Source organism: Dendrobates tinctorius, unplaced genomic scaffold, assembly GCF_039654945.1.
Source record: "Dendrobates tinctorius isolate UK_male_01 unplaced genomic scaffold, ASM3965494v1 ptg000139l, whole genome shotgun sequence".
Lineage (NCBI taxonomy): Eukaryota > Metazoa > Chordata > Amphibia > Anura > Dendrobatidae > Dendrobates > Dendrobates tinctorius.
Window position 1 is genome coordinate 10,603,736 of NW_027361807.1, and position 23,750 is coordinate 10,627,485.

The following is a 23,750-nucleotide window of genomic DNA, read 5'->3' on the forward strand; positions in this document are numbered from 1 at the left end:
TATCCCTGTGTTCCAGATATATGGGATCGCATGCACAGATATGTATGTTACTGAAGGTCATTGTTCTTACAGCCACCATAATTGACCAATGCATATAAGTGAATTGATACATAAATAAATGGTAAAGCTCCAATGTTTATAGAGTGGCTATAGTGATATCTCTCCTTTCATACCCTTGCTCTTTATATGTATGCTTGATGCCATGCGAAAGAGAAGTCTGTCCATAAATATGTGTTTTTTACAGGGAAAAGAATTTTAAATTGTTAATGGATTGTTTGTAGTTAGTTGTATTTTAAATTCCCCCTTATCGGTGTTTAGACTCCCTGTTGCACTCTAAAAGAATTGTTGTAGTGCTATTATCTTCCCTTTTAGGCATTTTCGATTGATATTGGAGTGAATGCTTAATGGATTAAAAATCCTTTATTGAATAAGTTAACTATAAAGTCAAATAAGTATAAGTATAAAATAGAGAATATATCAATAGGACCTACAAAGAAAAATAAAAAATAACAACAATACTCATCTTCAAAAGGATTTCTGTTTGTATCAAATTTTAATTTTAAGACCTATTTATGTGTAGAAATTTTATGTCCAAATATTTTTTTGCTTAAAAAAAATTTTTAAGTGTAAAATGTATTTGCTAAAAATTTTTGGGTAAAAATTTTTTGGGTAAAAAAAATCTTTTCTTACTTAAAAGACTTTACTCCCAATGATCAACCCCCCAAAAAGGAACTTAGTGTGTTTACATACATTATAGCCTTTTACTGCTGACTCCTAGTTTTTTGTTTTGTAGGTATTTCAAGTATGAACAGGCTGTAGATAAACTAAAAGGCATATAGTTCTATCTCATGATTTAGACCCTTAGGGACCAAACTATCTAGTGTGAAGATCCACTTAGATTCGATCCTCGCATTTGCGTCAAATAGTTCTCCCCCTCTGGGTTTGTTTTAACAACTTTGATGCCACAAAAAATGGTTCCCTTACAGGACCGATTATGATTATCCAGTGGCGTGATAGGGCATGCCCCTCAAAACCTTTGTTAATGTTATCAAAGTGTTCTTTGATTCTATCCATTAATCGTCTCTTGATGAGGCCTACATATATTTTATCGCAGGGGCATCTGATCATGTAGATGACCCCTGTTGAATAACAAGATATGTCCTTGATGGTAAACTGAAGGTAAATTGTCTTGTTTTATTTGAATTTGCAAAGGATGTATGTAGTGTTTTTTGAATGTGGTACGTATACAGCAGGAGCAACTGCCACATGGGGTAAAGCCCATGTTTGAATATTGTTTGTTAAGTGTACTTATTTTGTTATTGATATTTTTTGTTTTTGTTGCTACCTAGTGCTTATTTGGCAGTGAGGGCTATAAGATTGCCAATGGTTTGGGCTTTCCTGTTGATGAATCTTGGGTAGGTAGGTTAAAGCTCCTCTATACTTTTATCCTTCTGTAGGATGGGCCAATATTTGCAAATTATATTAGTAAACTTTCTATGATCTGCATGGTATTGTGTAATAATGGGTAATTCCTTAATTTGTTGGTCAGTACTCAAGGGTTCAGATGCTTCTTTTGTCTTGTGGATAAAACTGGACCTAGAAATAGTTCCTACATCCTGAGAGGATAGTTGGTACCCTTTTTCTAGAAACTGGTTTTTGAGATACTCAGACTCCGAGAAATAATTACTTATATTAGTACAGTTAGTGAACCAAATCGGTAGATGGCAACTGCTCATGCGGATAAAACTGTAGGAGTCCACTTCATTACGGTGGCATTTAGTTATCAAGGTGTCATTCTCCACACAAATATTTAGGTCTAAAAAGTTGAAGTTTGTATTGGTAATGGTTGGCGTGAACTATAAACGAAAATAATTTTTACCAAGTCCAGTTAGAAAGAGGTTAAGGTGCATTTGTGTCCCTTCACATATAAACAAGATAATTTAATGTTGTTGATTATGACTTTCAGCCAATGAAAGCCCAAAAGTCATTATCTCAGTAAAGTAGAATACTTTATAACACCAGCTTGAAAAAATGATTTTAAAATCCGAAATGTTGGCCTACTGAAATGTATGAGAGACACCAGGCCCAACAATGCAGACGAGCTGAAGGCTGCTATCAAAGCAATCTGGGCTTCCATAACACCTCAGCAGTGCCACAGGCTGATCGCCTCCATACCACGCCACGTTGATGCAGTCATTGATGCAAAAGGATCCCTGACCAAGTATTGAGTGCATTTACTAAATATACATTTCACTTGTATATGCACTAATTACTTTTTTGTCATCTGTCGCCTTCCTAACAAGAGTTGTAAGCCATGTGTGGTGTAATACTTGTCATCTATATTTGTTACTTATAAGAATAAATTTTGCAGGTTGACTGACCCTTAGGCTATGTGCCCACGATCCTGAATTAGCAGCTCTTTGGGTGAATCGTATTTTTGCTGCATCTAAAGCACTGCCTTATAATGAACTCAGGTAAATCCGCATGTGTTCACTGAACCATGCGGAGTTACTGCATTCATTACATGCTATTAATTAATAGAGAAATTGACAGGTGTCAGTCCTGAAAGACACGCCATTCTCAGTTTCCACAGGTGATCTGCAGGCTCACATGCACGTTTAGCAGACATGGGATTTCTAGAAATCTGCTATAACATCTGGCCGTCGTTTTGACACTATATTTGACATTATATAAACATGCAGCCTTAGGCCGGTTTCACATTAGCGCTTTTTCAGCGCACGCACGGCCGGGGGTAGCTCCGCCCCCGAGCCGGCTCTCTGCCCGGCGTGCCCGCCCCTTGCTTGTAGCGCCGCCTACTAGCGGACAGCGGCGCCTGCGATCGGCGCACCCTATCTTTAGCATAGGGTGCGCAGATCGTGCGCAGGCCGTGCGCTAGTTGCGCTTTGACCTGCGCTGCGCACTTTTGACGGTGCGCCGTGCGCGCCAAAATCCGAAAAGTTTGATTTTGGCGCGCACGGCGCACCGTCAAAAGTGCGCAGCGCAGGTCAAAGCGCAACTAGTGCACGGCCTGCGCACGATCTGCGCACCCTATGCTAAAGATAGGGTGCGCCGATCGCAGGCGCCGCTGTCCGCTAGTAGGCGGCGCTACAAGCAAGGGGCGGGCACGCCGGGCAGAGAGCCGGCTCGGGGGCGGAGCTACCCCCGGCCGTGCGTGCGCTGAAAAAGCGCTAATGTGAAACCGGCCTTAAACATGGAAAAAAATTGTTTTTTGAAAACTAAGGTCCCAATTCACCAATCCTTTCATGCCTGAATTCTGGCATAAAAGCAGTGAAAATTTGCAAAATTTAGGTTTAACTCGGAGCCTCACCTAAATTTTGAAACTTCTGGCGTCTTTATGCCAGTTTATCCCAGCTCTCCTGAAATCGATGGAGCTGGGGCTGGACCGGGCCTGCTGCTCATGGGCACTTACCTCTCCTTCCCTCCCACTCACTGTTCTTCCTCTACTACTCATAAATTCCCAAATATACCCAACAACAGCTAAATATCATTTCACCGCTGCTTGTGTAAAGAGGTGGCGGGGAACGATTGCGTTGGCCTCATGGTCTCCATGGAGACCCCCGGCATCAAGATGGCCGCGGGGTCCTTTCAGGTCCTGGAGGGAAGGTGGCTTGCGAGTGCCTGTTGAGCGCAGGCGCTGGCATGCCTCCTTCCCTGCCTGTCAGATCGCTGATCTGACACTCTGCTGGGCAGTGTCATATCAGTGATCTGACATTATATAGTGATGTTCCATCCTGGGACAATCTAGAAAAAGTTAAAAAAAAAATTGCAAAGTGTAAAAATATTTTTTTAAAAATCTCCAAATAAAAAAAAATATATTTTTCCAATAAACACATGCATTTATGTACATAAAAAAAAATGAAAGTACACATATTTGGTATCACCGTTCCATAAAATAGTTTTTATTGTGTAAAAGCGCCAAAACATAAAAAAAATATAAATGATGTATCGCTGTAATCGTACTGACGCGAAGAATAAAGCTACCTTACCAATTTTACTACACACGGAACGGTATAAAAAATAAGGCAAAAAGCAGTTCCTGAATTGCTGGTTTTTGTTCATTCTGTCTCCCAAAATCAGAATAGAGAGCAACCAAAGAATGTCATGTGCCCGAAAATGGTACCAATAAAAACGTCAGCTCGTTCCGCAAGAAACAAGCCCTCACATGACTCTGTGGGTCAAAATATGGAAAAATTATAGCTCTCAAAATATGGAGATACAAAAACTACTTACAAAAAAGCGTCTTTTAGTGTGTGACAGAAGCGAAACATAAAAAAGGATATAAATCTGGCATCGCTGTAATCGCACCGACCTAAAGAATAAAGTAGCCTAATCACTTATACCGAGCGAGGAACGGGGTAAAAAATAAAACCAATTCTTCACCTTTTGTGGATTTGTTCATTCTGCCTCCCAAAGATCGCAGTAAGGCAATCACAGTGGTTTACCACCCCATATGGGGTATCAGCGTACTCAGGACAAATTGTACAACAACATTTAGGGTCCAATTTATCCTGTTGCCCTTGGGAAAATAAAAAAATTAAACTTCTGTGAAGTACTTGGAGGTTCAAAGTGCTCACCACACATCTAGATAAGTTCCTTGGGGGGGTCTAGATTCCAAAATGGTGTCACTTGTGGGGAGTTTCCACTGTTCAGGCACATCAGAGACTCTCCAAATGCGACATGGCGTCCAATCTCAATTCCAGCCAATTTTGCGTTGAAAACGTCAAACGGCGATCCTTCCCGTCCGAGCTCTGTCATGCACCCAAACAGTGGTTTACCCCCACATATGGGGTATCAGCGTACTCAGGACAAATTGCACAACAACTCTTGGGGTCTAATTTTTCCTGTTACCCTTGGGAAAATAAAAAATTGGGGACAAAAATATCATTTTTGTGAAAAAAATATGATTTTTTATTTTCACGGCTCTACATTATTAACTTCTGTGAAGCACTTGGGGCTTTAAAGTGCTCACCACACATCTAGATAAGTTCATAAGTTCCTTGGGGGGTCTAGTTTCCAAAACAGGGTTACTTTTGGGGGGTTTCCACTGTTTAGCTACATCAGAGGCTCTCCAAACGCGACATGGCATCCGCTCTCAATTCCAGCCAATTTTACATTCAAAACTTCAAATGGTGCTCCTTCCCTTCTGAGCCCTGCGGTGCATCTAAAGAGTGGTCTTCCTCCACACATGGGGTATGGGTGTACTAGGAGAAATTGCGCAACAAATATTGTGGTTCATTTTCTCCTGATACCCTTGACAAAATAAAGAAAATGTGTCCGAAGTAAAATTTTTGTGAAAAAAAGTTAAATGTTAATTTTTTCCCTCCACATTGCTTCAATTCTTGTGAAACACCTGAAGGGTTAATAAACTTTTTGAATGCGGTTTTGACCACCTTGAGGGGTGTAGTTTTTAGAATGGTGTCACGTTTGGGTATTTTCTGTCATATTGACTCCTCAAAGTGACTTCAAATGTGAGGTGGTCCCTAAAAAATGATTTTGTAAATTTTGTTGCAAAAATGAGAAATCACTGGTCAAATTTTAACTCTTATAACTTCCTAACAAAAAAAATTTATGCTTCAAAAATTGCGCTGATGTAAAGTGGTAATGGTAATGTTATCTATTAACTATTTTGTGTGACATACCGCTCTGATTTAGGGGCTTAAAAATTAAAAGTTTGAAAATTGTGAAATTTTCTAAATTTTTGACAAATTTACATTTTTTCACAATTCAACACATTAGAAATTTTGAAGAAATGTTACTACTATCATAAAGTACAATATGTCACGAAAAACATTCTCAGAATCAGTGGGATACGTTGAAGCGTTACAGAGTTATATCCACATAAAGTGACAGTAGTCAAATTTCAAAATTAAGGCCTGGTCAATAACCTACAAAGTGGCTTGGTCCTTAAGGGGTTAATTTGATAAAAGTAGCATTTACTAATATTGGGTTTTATATAAGGAGTTAAGATATAATTAAAATATGTTTTAGAAATACCATAACAGTCATATAGCAAAACAAAAATGAAATAATCTGTTGCCCAAATCACATTCTCTGCCCTATTGGTACAAGATTCCCCCTCTAAAAATAAATTCTCCCTTTGGAGACAATGCAAGGCTTATAGTCTTAGGAGAATGGAACAGTATCAATACAAACATGAGACCAAATGAGGCCTTGGAGCATTCATGTATAATGTGATCATGATGTTGTTATTACAAGCTCAGTGTCTGACTCTTTTTGTCTTTGCTGGGTTATTTTAAGAATATAGTTTGAGATTCGGAAAGCCTTGGAGCCCTCTACTGGCAGCCAGACAAGCATCTAAATCTTTCTGTCACAGCAGGTAATAGCTGATAAAATATGTGAAACATATGTTTAAATGTTGCTCGCATGCAATGAACACAGTACTAAAGTAAAGAATAGATTATTAAATATATTGCTTAAAAAATTGTGAATGAATTTATCCTATTGTTAGTGCAAATAGAACAGACAACACATAGAAATGATAGACAATTAGCAAGACAACCCCTATTAAGAAATGGTTCTGCAGAGGGTGTCCACAGACCATTTCTCTGTTCTCATCCTTTTTGGCTGCTGTTTTTGTCACTTTTGCATTTTGTCATTGTTCTCACCCCTAGAGGTACTGTACAGTAGCATGAAGCGGTGTCTACAACCCAAAGAAGTTGCTCAAGTAGTGTAGCTCATCCAGAATCGCATATCAATGCGAGCTGTGGCAAGAAGGGTAGCTGTGTTTGTCAGCACAGTGTCCAGATCATGGAGCAGTTACCAGGAGACAGACCAGTACATCAGGAGACATGGAGATGGGCATAGGAGGGCAATAACCCAGCAAGTGAACCGCTACCTCCTCCTTTGGGCAAGGAGGAACAGGAGGAGCAGTGCCAGTGCCCTGCAAAATGACCTCCAGCAGGCCACTAACATCCATGTGTCTGCTCAAACTGTCAGAAACAGACTACATGAGGGTGGTATGAAGGCCCAACTTCCACAAGTGGGTGTTGTTCATACAGCCCAACACTGTGGAAGGCGATTGTCATTTGCAGAGAACAAGATTGGCAGATTTAACATTGGTGCCCTGTGCTATTCGCAGATGAGAGAAAGTTCACACTGAGCACATGTGACAGATGTGACAGAGTCTGGAGACGCCGTGGAAAATGTTCTGCTGCCTGAAACATCCTCCGGCATGACCGGTTTGGCAGTGGGTCAGTAATGGTTGGTGAGACATTTCTTTGGAGCGCCACACAGCCCTCCATGTGCTACCTAGAGGTACCCTAACTGCCATTAGGTACTGGGATGAGATTATCAGACCCATTGTGAGACCATATGCAGGTGCAGTTGGTCCTGGGTTCCTTATGAGGCATGACAATGCTAGGCCTCATGTGCCTGAAGTGTGTCAGCAGTTCCTGCATGATGAAGGCATTGATGCTAGGGCACCTAGGGAACAGTGACCACAATATAATACAATTCCACTTGTCCTTCAGTAAGGTGCCCTGGAAGGGGGTTACGAAAACGCTGAATTTCAGGAAAGCAAAGTTTGATCAGCTTATAGAGGACCTTCGCTGAATTGATTGGGATAATTTCCTCAAAAATTGGAGCACAAAAAATAAATGGGAAATATTTAAATCAGTTTTACACACCCACTGCAAGCTAGCCATACCGTACAGAAATAAAAGGACTAGGAACAGGAGAACACCAATGTGGCTAAATAAGGATGTAAAAAGGGCAATAAATAACAAGAACAAGGCATTTAGGAAGCTAAAACAAGAAGGCAATGAAGAAGCATTAAAAAGTTATAGAGAAAAAAATAAAATGTGTAAAAAAACAAATACATTTAGCAAAAGTGGAAACTGAGAGACTCATTGTTAAGGAAAGTAAAACAAACCCCAAACTATTCTTTAATTATATAAACAGTAAAAAGATTAAAATTGATGGTGTTGGCCCTTTAAAGAACAACGAGGGTGAAATCATAGAGAGCGATGTGGGAAAAGCAAATGTTTTAAATACTTTTTTTCTCAACAGTGTTCACACAGGAAAAGGATTTGCCAGGGGAAATGCAGAGTGATAATGTAAACTCCCCATTAAGTATTACCTGCCTAACCCAGGAAGAAGTGCAGAACCGCCTTAGTAAGATTAAAATTGACAAATCACCAGGCCCTGATGGCATTCACCCTCGGGTATTAATGGAGTTAAGTAATGTGATAGACAGGCCTCTATTCCTTATATTTAAAGACTCTATAGAAACAGGGTCTGTTCCTTTTGATTGGCGGCAAGCAAATGTAGTACCAATATTCAAAAAGGGGTGTAAAAGGGAACCTGAAAACTATAGGCAGGTAAGCTTAACATCTGTTGTGGGTAAAATTTTTGAAGGGTTTCTAAGGTATACCATTATGGAATATCTCAATGTTAATAAATGTTTAACTCCATATCAACATGGATTTATGAAGGATCGCTCCTGTCAAACTAACCTGATCAGCTTCTATGAGGATGTAAGCTCTCAAATGGACCAAGGAGAATCATTGGATGTCATTTATCTCGACTTCTCTAAAGCATTTGACACTGTCCCACATAAAAGATTGGTAAGTAAGATGAGAAAGCTTGGGCTAGGGGAAAATGTGTGTAGATGGGTAGGTAAATGGCTTAGTGATAAAAAAACAAAGAGTGGTTATTAATGGTGCAGATTGGGCCAGGGTTACTAGTGGGGTACCACAGGGTTCTGTATTGGGCCCCCTACTATTTAATATATTTATTAATGATCTAGTGGATGGCTTACACAGTAAAATATCTGTATTTGCAGATGATACAAAACTATGTAAGGTAGTTAACACAAAGGAGGACAGTTTGCAACTACAGACAGATTTGAGTAAATTGGAGAATTGGGCTGAAAAATGGCAAATGAGGTTTATCACAGATAAGTGTAAGGTTATGCACATGGGAAGGAGAAACAGATGCTATAATTACTTACTAAATGGGAAACTGCTGGGGAAATCAGACATGGAAAAAGACTTGGGCATCTTAGTCAATAAGAAGCTAAATTGGAGTGCCCAGTGTCAGGCAGCTGCCACCAAAGTAAATAGGGTCATGGGATGCATTAGAAGAGGTCTGGGGACACAAGATGAAAACATAATTCTCCCTCTGTACAAATCACTCGTCAGACCACACTTGGAGTATTGTGTGCAATTTTGGACTCCGGTGCTCAAGAAAGACATTACTGAACTTGAAATGGTTCAAAGGCGGGCTACTAAAATTATAAATGGAGTTGGTTCACTTCAATACCCAGAAAGGTTATCAAAATTAGGTCTATTTACTCTAGAAAAGAGAAGACTTAGGGGAGACTTAATATATATGTATTAGTATATCAGAAGGCAATACAGAGATCTCTCCAATGAACTGTTTGTACCAAGGACTGTGTCAAGAACAAGGGGGCATTCTCTTCTTTTGGAGGAAAGACAATTTCTGCACCAGCATAGAAGAGGGTTCTTCATGGTAAGGGCAGTGAGGCTCTGGAATTCTGTTCCTGAGGAAGTGGTGATGGCCAACTCACTGAATGAATTTAAGAAAGGAATGGATGCTTTTCTTGTGAGTAACAGTATAGAAGGTTACGAATAACAGAATATTATAGGTAGATGGTTGACCCAGCTTAGGGGAAGGAATTTTTTCCCTATGGAGAAAATTGGCTTCTACTCTGTGGTGTTATGATGAGTCACCGAAGGAGGAAAAAACAAAATACCAGCTAAGTCCAGAAAAACCAGAGAGGTTGGCAGCTATCGGTTTGCAGACCCCTGAACCTATCCACAACAACTAGCAGTAGCCGTGGGGGGTTCCTACGGTGCCCTAGACCCCTCGATCACAGCCGGAGAACTACATAGCCTAAAGACAGAAAGGGGAGAAACTAAACTGCCCCAGAGCAGACCCCAAAGCAATAGGCAGCCCCCAACATATAATGACGGTGAAGCAAGATGAAAACACTAACACAGATAGAAAGATAGGTTGAGCAAATGATGGGGCCCAAGCTAACTACATAGGACAGGATAGGAAAGCTGCTGTCTGCCATCCGCAAAAACCCTATCAAAATGAGCCAACCGACTGATAGGAAAAACAGGCCCTGAAGTCGCTAGGCTTCAAAAGACTATATCAGCACTCAGGTATATTCTGAAGACAGAGCAAAAGATCAACAGATCAGAGACAAAAATGGAATTCAGCTCACCCCCGGCCGGGGATGGCAGAACTCCAAAAAACAAGGCAAAACAAAAACAAACTGAAGAGTACAAAGCAGAGCAGAAAAACTTAGCTTTGAGAAGCAGGAATCAGACTGGTCTCCAAGAATCCAGCAGGAAAATCACCAGCCAGGAAGAAGGGCGTCGGCAGCCTTATATCCAGTCCTCAATTCCAGCCACCCAGTCATCATCTAGCTGCCCAGGTGTTTGGTAATCAGCCTCACTACCTTCCTTCACCAGGGGAGGGAGTTCATCAGACCTCAATGGTGAAGGGAAAAATGAACTCACAACACTGTGGGGTTTTTTGCCTTCCCCAGGATCAACAATGCAGAACAGCTGCACTAAAAATAGGCTGAAATAGATCGACATAAGGTCTTCCTTCAGCCTTCAAAACTATGTTACTATGCTATGGACTAGCCTACCCGTTTTCCAGATCTGAATCCAATCGAGAACATCTGGGACATCATGTCTCTTTGCATCACAGACTGTCCAGGTGTTGACTGATGGTTTAATCCAGGTCTGGGAGGAGATCCCTCAGGAGAACATCCACCGCCTCATCAGGGGCATGGTCAGACGCTGTTGTGACATCATACAAACACATAGAGGCCACACTCACTAATGAGCATCATCATTTCCTTGTCTTGAGGCATTTCCACTGAAGTTGGATCAGCATGTAATTTGATTTTCCACTTGATTTTGAGTATCATTCCAAATCCAGATCTCCATGGGATATTAATTTTTATTTACAGTGATCATTTTTATGTTTTACTAGCTGAAGAGCCCGGCGCTGCCCGGGCATAGTAACTAACTGTGGTTAGTTATAACAAATTATAAATACCCTCCATCCCATAGTCCCGTGCCCATATACCCATCATACATATCCACCATCCCACAGGACCGTGCCCATATACCCATCATACATATCCTCCATCTCATAGTCGAGTGCCCATATACCCATCACACATCCTCCATCCCATAGTCCCATGCCCATATACCAATCATGCATATTCTCCATCCCATAGTCCAATGCCCATATACCCATCATACATATTCGCCATCCCATAGTCGAGTGCCCATATACCCATCACACATCCTTCATCTCATAGTCCCATGCCCATATACCCATCATACATATCCTCCCTCCCATAGTCCCGTGCCCATATACCCATCATACATATCCTCCATCCCTTAGTCCAATGCCCATATACTCATCACACATCCACATGTACATTTTTTTGTTATGATTTAAAATTTCTTGTTTAAATAAAACTTGTTACTTTTTTTCTGGGACTTTTGTCGCTCATTTTTTTGGTGTTTCTGATGGAATAGGAGAATTTACTTTGAAAATTAACCTTAGAGTGAATGTCAATTCTTGATACTAAAAATAACTTTTCTTTAAATTTCTCATGTTGAACTGGACATGGGGGTAATAGTTGTTGCAGAGCGGAATAAAACTTTTTTTAAATTAAAATTTTCAGCTTCCGTTGTGGAGATATTAGCAATCTAAATTATTTGATACTTAATGAGTTATCTTTTATTGAGTTCAAGTGGGTGTTATCAGATATTTTTTAACTGCGGGCATGTACTTCCCTTGAATGATGCTGACCAATCATAAGCAGGCAGCAACACAGCTGAAAAAGAACACAGCCTCTAAATAGCTTAGAGTAGTTTTCTCAGTGTTTGGCTGGTTTCACACTTGCATTTTTTTGCGCTGTTTTTTTCCCCATATGTTTTACATGGGTGCGCATAAGTGCGCATACACATGCGTTTGTACGCGTTTGTATGCGCATACGTTTTTTGTAGTGTGCGCTCGGGCGCACAAAATGAATCCTGTTGCATTTTTTGTGTGTCCGACTTGCTGCAAAAAAAGCATGAGCACGAAATGCGTTTTTTTTTTTACAGCAAAACACCCATTAAAGTCTATGGGTGCGCATACATGCGCATTGTAATGCGCACGTATGTGCAAAAAAACGCATGCGGTTTTTAAAAGAAAATGCACCAAAACCCGCAAAAAAATGCACACAAACGCATGATGCATTTTTTTCATGCGTATGTGTGCACAAAAAATGCACAGCAAAAAAACGCAAGAGTGAAAGTAACCATATGTAAAGATACAGCCCTGATCTCCTGGTCCAACATCCTCCTGCATGAGCCCCTATGGGGACAGGCACCACCGCTGAGTTTAGCAATGCCACGTTTCAAACCCTTCTATCAGCTCTCCTCCTCTATTAGTATGTTCACATCTGCTGTACTACCCCTCTTCCATTCTCTTTCTTTCCAGTGAAGTATAAGTATCAGACTTTTGTACTAGCTCTGCAAAAAGATCAGTGCATGTTGTCATTATATCTCATAGAGGAGAAGCACAGAACAAACTGCTCTTGTGTGAGATGTAATGACAGCCTGATCTCACTGCAGTGCAAGTACAAGCTGCCTGAGCACAACAGAAAAAAGTGTGATTACATTCACACACTGAGAAACTTGCTGTAAGCCATGGTGGGGGTATTGTATATTCTTTCTCTTAAGTGGTAATGCCTGCTTTTGATTGGATAACATCATACAGGCGGAAGAAGTACACACTCCCAGTGAAAACTCTGGTAGCACCCTCTTGGATTTAGCAAAAGTTAACTCATTAAATGCCAAATACAGGGTGGGCCATTTATATGGACACACCTAAATAAAATGGGAATGGTTGGTGATATCCACTTCCTGTTTGTGGCACATCAGTATATGGGAGGGGGCAAACTTTTTAAGATGGGTGGTGACCATGGCGGCTATTTTGAAGTCTGCCATTTTGGATCCAACTTTATTTTTTTCAATGGGAAGAGGTTCATGTGACACATCAAACTTATTGAGAATTTCGCAAGAAAAACAATGGTGTGCTTGGTGTGATTTGATTTCTTCTGCTGTGTTGCTATCAGTGTGTCAAGAGTGGGAGAAGAGAGTTGCACTAACAATCCAACACAATGGGCAGCACTTTGAACACATTTTATAAGTGGTCATAAATTTGTAAATAACTCAAGAAAGAATAAAGTTACATTAAAACCAAGCACACCATTGTTTTCTTGTGAAATTCTCAATAAGTTTGATGTCACATGACACGCTTCCCATTGGAAAAAATAAAGTTGGGTCCAAAATGGCCGATTTCAAAATGGCCACCATGGTCACCACCCATCTAGAAAAGCCAAAAATTTTGTATTTTTTTTCTGACAAAAAAAGGTCAAAATTAAAAAAACAACAACAGTGCTTTCAGACCTCAAATAATGCAAATAAAACAAGTTCATAATAATTTATAAACAACAATACTAATGTTTTTACTCAGGAATAGTTCAGAATCAATATTTTGTGGAATAACCATGATTTTTAATCACAGCTTTCATGCGTCTTGGCATGTTTGCCTCCAGTCTTTCACATTGGCGCAAAAATTTTCCAAAATGGGGTCACTTTTGGGGGAGCTGCAATGTTTAGGCACACAAGGGCTCTCTATACGCGACATGGTGTCCGCTAACGATTGGAGCCAATTTTCCATTCAAAAAGTCAAATGGCGCTCCTTCCCTTCCAAGCCCTGCCGTGTGCCCAAACAGTGGTTTATGACTACATATGAGGTATCGGTATACTCAGGAGAAATTGTCAACACATTTTAGGATCCATTTTATCCTGTTGCCCATGTGAAAATGAAAAAATTGAGGCTAAAAGAAAATTTTTGTGAAAAAAGTACTTTTTCATTTTTACGGATCAATTTGTGAAGCACCTGGGGGTTCAAAGTGCTCACTATGCATCTAGATAAGTTCCTTAGGGAGTCTAGTTTCCAAAATGGGGTCAGTTGTGGGGGATCCCCAAAGTTTAGGCACACAGGGGCTGTTACACCGCTCCGCCATACTCACCCGGCCTCCGCTCCCACGCTGCAGTCGGCCTCCGCTCCCACGCCGCAGCCTCTCTCCACCCGACGGCCGCGGCGGTCACCTGAGACAGGCTCATGACCGATGCCCTCCCTGCATGCTATGCGCATGCGCCGTAGGCCGCTGCCGTGCCTCCAACCTGCTTCTTATGCTCTGGCTGTGCCCTGACCCGGAAGCACCTTTGGACCAATGGCTGACCAGACGGGGCCATATCAGGCCGCTTCTCCCTGAGGGAGGCACCTGATCATTATGTTTCCTAGCACTCTGGCCTCGCTTCATCATGTGCTCTCTGCTCCTGCAGTTCCGTTCTCGGCTGCTCTCTGCAGCAGCCTCTCAGTCCTGCTACCCGTGTTCCTTGTTCTCTTCCACAGTTCTGCTTCCTGTGTTCCTGTTATCCTGCTCCAGTCCTGTCTCCAGTGTTCTTGCCGTCCTACTCCAGTCCATTCTCCAGTGTTCCTGCCATCCTACTCCAGTCCTGCCTTCAGCGTTCCTGCCGTCCTACTCCAGTCCTGTCTCCAGTATTCCTGCCGTCCTACTCCAGTCCTGTCTCCAGTGTTCCTACCGTCCTACCCCAGTCCAGTCTCCAGTGTTCCTGCCGTCCTACTCCAGTCCTGTCTCCAGTGTTCCTGCCGTCCTACTCCAGTCCTGTCTCCAGTGTTCCTACTCCTGTCATTCCTTCTCGTTCCAGTCTTCTGTCTCACTTCTTTCCGGCCTCCTGGTTCCTGTCTTGTTCTGTCATTCTTTACTCCAGTCTCACAGTCTTACTCCAGTCGATCCTGAGCCACCCTCTCGGTACCGGCTACCGTGGTACTCGAACCCCTGGGCCTGCTCCTAACGGTCCCTGTATAGGGGTCGGTTCCACCTGGCAGCTCGCCCGGGGCCCCTCGGTGCCACGGTCCAGAGGGTCCACTCCCAGGGTTTCCTGCTCCAGACAACCCACGCTAACAGGGGCTCTCCAAACACGACATGGTGTCCGCTAGCAATTTGAGCTAATTTTCCATTCAAAATGTCAAATGGTACTCCTTCCATTCCGAGTCCTGCCGTGCACCCAAACAGTGGTTCCTCCCACATATGGGGTAGCAGCGCACTCAGGACAAATTGAACAGCAACTTTTGGGGTCTACTTTCTCCTTTTACCCTTGGGAAAATAAAAAAATTGTTGCTTAAAGATCATTTTTTTACTAAAAAGTTAAATGTTCATTTTTTCCTTCGGCCTCTTTCACACTTCAGTTTTTTGCAATCAGTCACAATCCGCCAGGTTTTGAAAAAAACGGATCCTCAATTTTCTTTTGAGGATCCGTTTTTTTCCCCATTGACTTCCATTAATGGCGGATTGTGACGGATTGCCATCCGTTGCATCCGTTTTTTTTGAGGATCCGCCAAAAGTTGCTGTCCGTCACCATCCTCAAAGATTTGAAAACGGAGCTTGCAACGTTTTTTTCTCTGGCGGATCCTCCAGACACTCATTTAACCCGAAATTCTTTCTGGGGGCCGGACAAAAAAAAAAAAAATTCTCTCTCTCTCTCTCTCTCCTTTTCCAGGCTGCGATTCCTTTAAAATTTTTCATTTGTCGGATCCGTCAAAAAAAACGGACAGGTGGCATCCGTTGTCATCAGTACTAAAACGGATCCGCCATCCGTCCTTTTGGCGGATTTTGACTGATGCAAAAAACTGAAGTGTGAAAGAGGTCTTCCATGTTGCTTCTGCTGCTGTGAAACACCTGAAGGATTAATAAACTTCTTGAATGTGGTTTTGATCAGCTTGAGGGGTGCAGTTTTTAGAACGGTGTCACTCTTGGGTATTTTCAGCCATATAGACCACTCAAACTGACTTCAAATGTGAGGTGGTCCCTAAAAAAAAATTTGTACATTTTGTTGTAAAAATGAGAAATCGCTGGTCAACTTTTAACCCTTATAACTTCCTAACAAAAAAAAAGTTGTTTCCAAAATTGTGCTTATGTAAAGCAGACATGTGGGAAATGTTATTTATTAACTATTTTGTGTCACATAACTCTCTGGTTTAACAGAATAAAAATTCATAATTTGAAAATTGCAAAATTTTCAAAATTTTTGCCAAATTTTCAATTTTTTCACAAATAAACGCAAAAATTATTGACCTAAATTTACCACTAACATGAAGCCCAATATGTCACAAAAATACATTATCAGAATCGCTAAGATCCGTTGAAGCGTTCCAGAGTTATTACTTCATAAAGGGACACTGGTCAGAATTGCAAAAAATGGCCAGGTCATTAAGGTCAAAATAGACTTGGTCATAATGTTGTCTGCAAACTGGCAAGTTTCTTTTGAAACAGGAAATATAAAGTAATATTAATAACATTAAATATTCTTTTAAAATTACAAATAAGTAAAGTTTCAAGAAGCGGTGGGCCCTTATTGCTGCTCTTTATTAAAACTACTCAAACAGTTTTTTTAACAGCTATAAAGTGTTCAAGAACTGCCATTGAACCACCTTTTAAAAACAACCAAAAGATATTACAGATCATTATATGTAACAATTATAGGGGGTGAGACTTTGAATAAAACTAACATTTATTTTTTCTATGGAACGCATTGCCACCCTAATTTGCATATATATATATCTAATATATAAAGCTCAAAGTGTGTATGTATGTGTGTGTGTGTGTGTGTGTGTGTGTGTGTGTGTGTATGTCCGGGATAGGCATCCGCACCGTCGCAGCTACAGCCACAAAATTTGGCACAGTCACACGTCTGGACCCCGAGAGTGTCCTAAGCTATGTTGTGAGGCGAAATTTTAACCCCGCGCGTTCCAATTCACCAAACAATTTTGCCCCTATCTACATACTGGGGAAAAAGTGTGTGCGCGTCAAGCCCCGCCCCTCATTATGATGTCACAATGCCCCTATTTGCATACTGGGGAAGCAGTGTGTGCGTATCAAGCCCCGCCCCTCATTATGATGTCACAATGGTTGCCATGGCGACGCTGATGTCATCAGAGGTTGCAAGACCTGCCGCCGCTCATTATGATGTCATAATGGTTGACTATGGGATGGAGGATGTGTGATGGGTATATGGGCACTGGACTATGGGATGGAGGATATGTATGACGGGTATATGGGCACGGGACTATGGGATGGTGGATATGTATGACGGGTATATGGGCACGGGACTGTGGGATGGAGGATGTGTGATGGGTATATGGGGACTGTGGGATGGAGGATGTGTGATGGGTATATGGGCACTGGACTATGGGATGGAGGATATGTATGAGGGGTATATGGGCACGGGACTATGGGATGGACGATATGTATGACGGGTATATGGGCACGGGACTATGGGATGGAGGATGTGTGATGGGTATATGGGCACTGGCCTATGGGATGGAGGATGTGTGATGGGTATATGGGCTCTTGACTATGGGATGGAGGATATTTATGATGGGTATATGGGCATGGGACTATGGGATGGAGGATGTGTGATGGGTATATGGGCATGGGACTATGGGATAGAGGATGTATGATGGGTATATGGGCACGGGACTATGGGATGGAGGATATGTATATGGTCACGGGACTATGGAATGGAGGATATGTATGATGGGTATATGGGCACAGGACTATGGGATGGCGGATATGTATATGGGCACGGGACTATGGGATGCAGGATGTGTGATGGGTATATGGGCATGGGACTATGGAATGGAGGATGTGTGATGGGTATATGGGCATGGGACTATGGGATGGAGGATGTGCGATTGGTATAGCCAGCTCACCACTTTGAAGAAAACCAAGAATAAGTCCAGCCTGTGGTTGCAGTTCGCAGGGAAAACGGATTGGGTTAAATTCTTGCATGCAAAAGAAATAGTATTGTTTCTCCAGCGATCAGTCCAAGGGTAGGGTAAAATATAACTTTTACTTTTCCATTAAAAAGGTTCAATGTTTCTTCAGTAACAATTTTGCATATAGTCAATCCATTTTGGACAATACTATTATATATATATTATATAAAGCTCAAAGTGTGTATGTATGTATGTATGTGTGTATGTATGTGTGTATGTGTGTATGTCCATGATAGGCATCCGCACCGTCGCAGCTACAGCCACAAAATTTGGCACAGTCACACGTCTGGACCCCGAGAGCGTCCTAAGCTATGTTGTGAGGTGAAATTTTAACCCCGCGCGTTCCAATTCACCAAACAATTTTGCCCCTATCTACATACTGGGGAAAAAGTGTGTGCGCGTCAAGCCCCGCCCCTCATTATGATGTCACAATGCTCCTATTTGCATACTGGGGAAACGGTGTGTGCGTACCAAGTCCCGCCCCTCATTATATTGCCACAATGGTTGCCATAGCGACGCTGATGTCATCATAGGTTGCAAGCCCCGCCGCCGTTCATTATGATGTCATAATGTTTGACTATGGGATGGAGGATGTGTGATGGGTATATGGGCACTGGACTATGGGATGGAAGATATGTATGACGGGTATATGGGCACGGGACTATGGGATGGAGGATATGTATATGGGTCCTGGACTATGGGATGGAGGATATGTATGATGGGTATATGGGCACGGGACTATGAGATGGTGGATATGTATGACGGGTATATGGGCACGGGACTATGGGATGGAGGATATGTATGATGGGTATATGGGCATGGGACTATGGGATGGAGAATATGTATGATGGGTATATGGGCATGGGACTATGGGATGGAGGATGTGTGATGGGTATATGGGCACTCGACTATGGGATGGAGGATATGTATGATGGGTATATGGGCACGGGCCTATGGGATGGTGGATATGTATGATGGGTATATGGGCATGGGACTATGGGATGGAGGATAATTATAATTTGCTATAACTAACCACAGTTAGTTACTATGCCCGGGCATATGGGTATATGGGCATGGGACTACGAAATGAAGGATGTGTGATGGGTATATGGGCACTCGACTATGGGATGGCGAATATGTATGATGGGTATATGGGCACAGGCCTATGGGATCGTGGATATGTAATTTTCTATAACTATCCACAGTTAGTTACTATGCCCGGGGAGCGTCGGGCTCTTCGGCATAGTAACTAACTGTGGTTAGTTATAGAAAATTATTATTATCCTCCATCCCATAATCCCATGCCCATAAACCCATCATACATATCCACGATCCCATAGGCCTGTGCCCAAATACCCATCATACATATCCTCCATCCCATAGTCGAGTTCCCATATACCCATCGCACATCCTCCATCCCATAGTCCCATGCCCATATACCCATCACACATCCTCCATTCCATAGTCCCATGCCCATATACCCATCACACATCCTGCATCCCATAGTCCCGTGCCCATATACATATCCGCCATCCCATAGTCCTGTGCCCATATACCCGTCAAACATATGCTCCATCCCATAGTCCAGTGCCCATATACTAATCACACATCCTCCATCCCATAGTCCCGTGCCCATATACATATCCGCCATCCCATAGTCCCGTGCCCATATACCCATCATACATATCCTCCATCCCATAGTCCCGTGACCATATACATATCCTCCATCCCATAGTCCCGTGCCCATATACCCATCATACATCCTCTATCCCATAGTCCCATGCCCATATGCCCATCACACATCCTCCATCCCATAGTCCCATGCCCATATACCCATCATACATATCCTCCATCCCATAGTCAAGTGCCCATATACCCATCACACATCCTCCATCCCATAGGCCAGTGCCCATATACCCATCACACATCCTCCATCCCATAGGCCAGTGCCCATATACCCATCATACATATCCTCCATCCCATAGTCAAGTGCCCATATACCCATCACACATCCTCTATCCCATAGTCCCATGCCCATATACCCATCACACATCCTCCATCCCATAGTCCCATGCCCATATACCCATCATACATATTCGCCATTCCATAGTCGAGTGCCCATATACCCATCATACATATCCACCATCCCATTGTCCTGTGCCCATATACCCGTCATACATATCCTCTATCCCATAGTCCAGTGCCCATATACCCATCACACATCCTCCATCCCATAGTCCCGTGCCCATATACCCATCATACATATCCACCATCCCATAGTCCCGTGCCCATATACCCGTCATACATATCCTCCATCCCATAGTCCAGTGCCCATATACCCATCACACATCCTCCATCCCATAGTCAACCATTATGACATCATAATGAGCGGCGGCAGGTCTTGCAACCTCTGATGACATCAGCGTCGCCATGGCAACCATTGTGACATCATAATGAGGGGCGGGGCTTGATATGCACACACTGCTTCCCCAGTATGCAAATAGGGGCATTGTGACCTCATAATGAGGGGCGGGGCTTGACGCGCACACACTTTTTCCCCAGTATGTAGATAGGGGCAAAATTGTTTGGTGAATTGGAACGTGCGCGGTTAAAATTTTGCCTCACAACATAGCTTAGGACGCTCTCGGGGTCCAGATGTGTGACTGTGCCAAATTTTGTGGCTGTAGCTGCGACGGTGCGGATGCCTATCCCGGACATATATACACACACACACACACACACACACACACACACACACACACACATACATACACACATATATACACACTTTGAGCTTTATATATTAGATATATATATATATATATACAGTGGGGCAAAAAAGTATTTAGTCAGTCAGCAATAGTGCAAGTTCCACCACTTAAAAAGATGAGAGGCGTCTGTAATTTACATCATAGGTAGACCTCAACTATGGGAGACAAACTGAGAAAAAAAAATCCAGAAAGTCACATTGTCTGTTTTTTTTTCATTTTATTTGCATATTATGGTGGAAAATAAGTATTTGGTCAGAAACAAGCAATCAAGATTTCTGGCTCTCACAGACCTGTAACTTCTTCTTTAAGAGTCTCCTCTTTCCTCCACTCATTACCTGTAGTAATGGCACCTGTTTAAACTTGTTATCAGTATAAAAAGACACCTGTGCACACCCTCAAACAGTCCGACTCCAAACTCCACTATGGTGAAGACCAAAGAGCTGTCAAAGGACACCAGAAACAAAATTGTAGCCCTGCACCAGGCTGGCAAGACTGAATCTGCAATAGCCAACCAGCTTGGAGTGAAGAAATCAACTGTGGGAGCAATAATTAGAAAATGGAAGACATACAAGACCACTGATAATCTCCCTCGATCTGGTGCTCCACGCAAAATCCCACCCCGTGGGGTCAGAATGATCACAAGAACGGTGAGCAAAAATCCCAGAACCACGCGGGGGGACCTAGTGAATGAACTGCAGAGAGCTGGGACCAATGTAACAAGGCCTACCATAAGTAACACACTACGCCACCATGGACTCAGATCCTGCAGTGCCAGACGTGTCCCACTGCTTAAGCCTGTACATGTCCGGGCCCGTCTGAAGTTTGCTAGAGAGCATTTGGATGATCCAGAGGAGTTTTGGGAGAATGTCCTATGGTCTGATGAAACCAAACTGGAACTGTTTGGTAGAAACACAACTTGTCGTGTTTGGAGGAAAAAGAATACTGAGTTGCATCCATCAAACACCATACCTACTGTAAAGCATGGTGGTGGAAACATCATGCTTTGGGGCTGTTTCTCTGCAAAGGGGCCAGGACGACTGATCCGGGTACATGAAAGAATGAATGGGGCCATGTATCGTGAGATTTTGAGTGCAAACCTCCTTCCATCAGCAAGGGCATTGAAGATGAAACGTGGCTGGGTCTTTCAACATGACAATGATCCAAAGCACACCGCCAGGGCAACGAAGGAGTGGCTTCGTAAGAAGCACTTCAAGGTCCTGGAGTGGCCTAGCCAGTCTCCAGATCTCAACCCTATAGAAAACTTTTGGAGGGAGTTGAAAGTCCGTGTTGCCAAGCGAAAAGCCCAAAACATCACTGCTCTAGAGGAGATCTGCATGGAGGAATGGGCCAACATACCAACAACAGTGTGTGGCAACCTTGTGAAGACTTACAGAAAACGTTTGACCTCTGTCATTGCCAACATAGGAATAATCACAAAGTATTGAGATGAAATTTTGTTTCTGACCAAATACTTATTTTCCACCATAATATGCAAATAAAATGAAAAAAAAACAGACAATGTGATTTTCTGGATTTTTTTTCTCAGTTTGTCTCCCATAGTTGAGGTCTACCTATGATGTAAATTACAGACGCCTCTCATCTTTTTAAGTGGTGGAACTTGCACTATTGCTGACTGACTAAATACTTTTTTGCCCCACTGTATATATATGTATATAGGTGGCGATTAGAGTTTTTGCTCTATGTCCTGGAGAGACTCCCAGCCTCGGCTCAAGCAGCATAGAAACCTGACCAAAAACACTAATATGCAAACACAGCCCTACAGCATGCATATCAAAATTACCATGGAAAGGAATAAGTCAAAATTGATAGCTGAATGACAAATCTTGTTTCTAATTCATACCATTATGGTATCTGGTGTTTAGTTTCAAAATCCATGATGCTTCCCTCAAAAGTACCCGTCTGCTCCAATCTCCGCTTCTTGATGAGCAATTGACCGTTTTGACGCCATAACACATGAAATTCTTCACACTAGCACTGTGCTGTTCCACAAATTGTTCAACCACTGCTGACTAACATGTGTTTCTTCCTATAAATATTAGAAATGTATTGCCCAATTCTCTTTTTAACAGTATTCAATACAGTATACTACATGGTGCATGTCACAGTTAATGAAAGATTCAGTATAGGAAATACTACGTCATGATGTTCTTTAAATCAAGATGGAATAAAATGTGGATTTTTTTATACAAGGAATTGGGATGTGCAGTGTTCTCTGCCTTTTCATCAGTTCCTACGTTATCCTGCTCTCTGATTATAGCAAAATGTTGCTGATATATTTCTTCAATAGGCAAATTTTTGATGTCTTGTTCACTTTAATATTTCATATGACTTTATATGAAACGACATTGCATGCAACAATGAACTTGGCAGACAATCCATACCAAACATACTGTAACTGATATATGCATGAATGTGAGTGTTCCAAAACAATGACTTCATGGTGTAAAGTAATCCTTCTAAGCATGTGATTGAAAGCTATAGGTGCATATAGGATTTGTTTCTATGTTGTCCATATACTGTATAACGAATTAGATTATGTAAGACTCATGCTCTCTATTAATACTAACAAAGAACTGAAGAGTATACATGGTCATGCTAATGTTAAGCTTGGCTCCAAGTATACATCACAATTACACATTATGAAAAATAATTTCTAGAAGCAGAGATCTAATTTTATCAGTTGACAACTTATTTTGGAACAGCCTGCACAGATTGAAAAGTCCCATGTAAAAATATGCAAAATTTTGTTACAAGATTTGTGAAATTTGTCTTTTTACTCCAAAATAAGTGAGAAAACTTAAGCTAGTAAAGTTAACTTTTGTCTTATTTTACTGAATGGAAAGGTTTCAATGGATGCAAATAAATGCCACAAATGTTTGTACCTATTGTTTCACGATGACCCGTCCTGTGGGACGCGACCCGCAGGCCGGTAACTAAAGCAACAAGACGCGGCACGCGATACTGTCCTGTGTGACATGGCCCGCAGGCCGGTAACTAAAA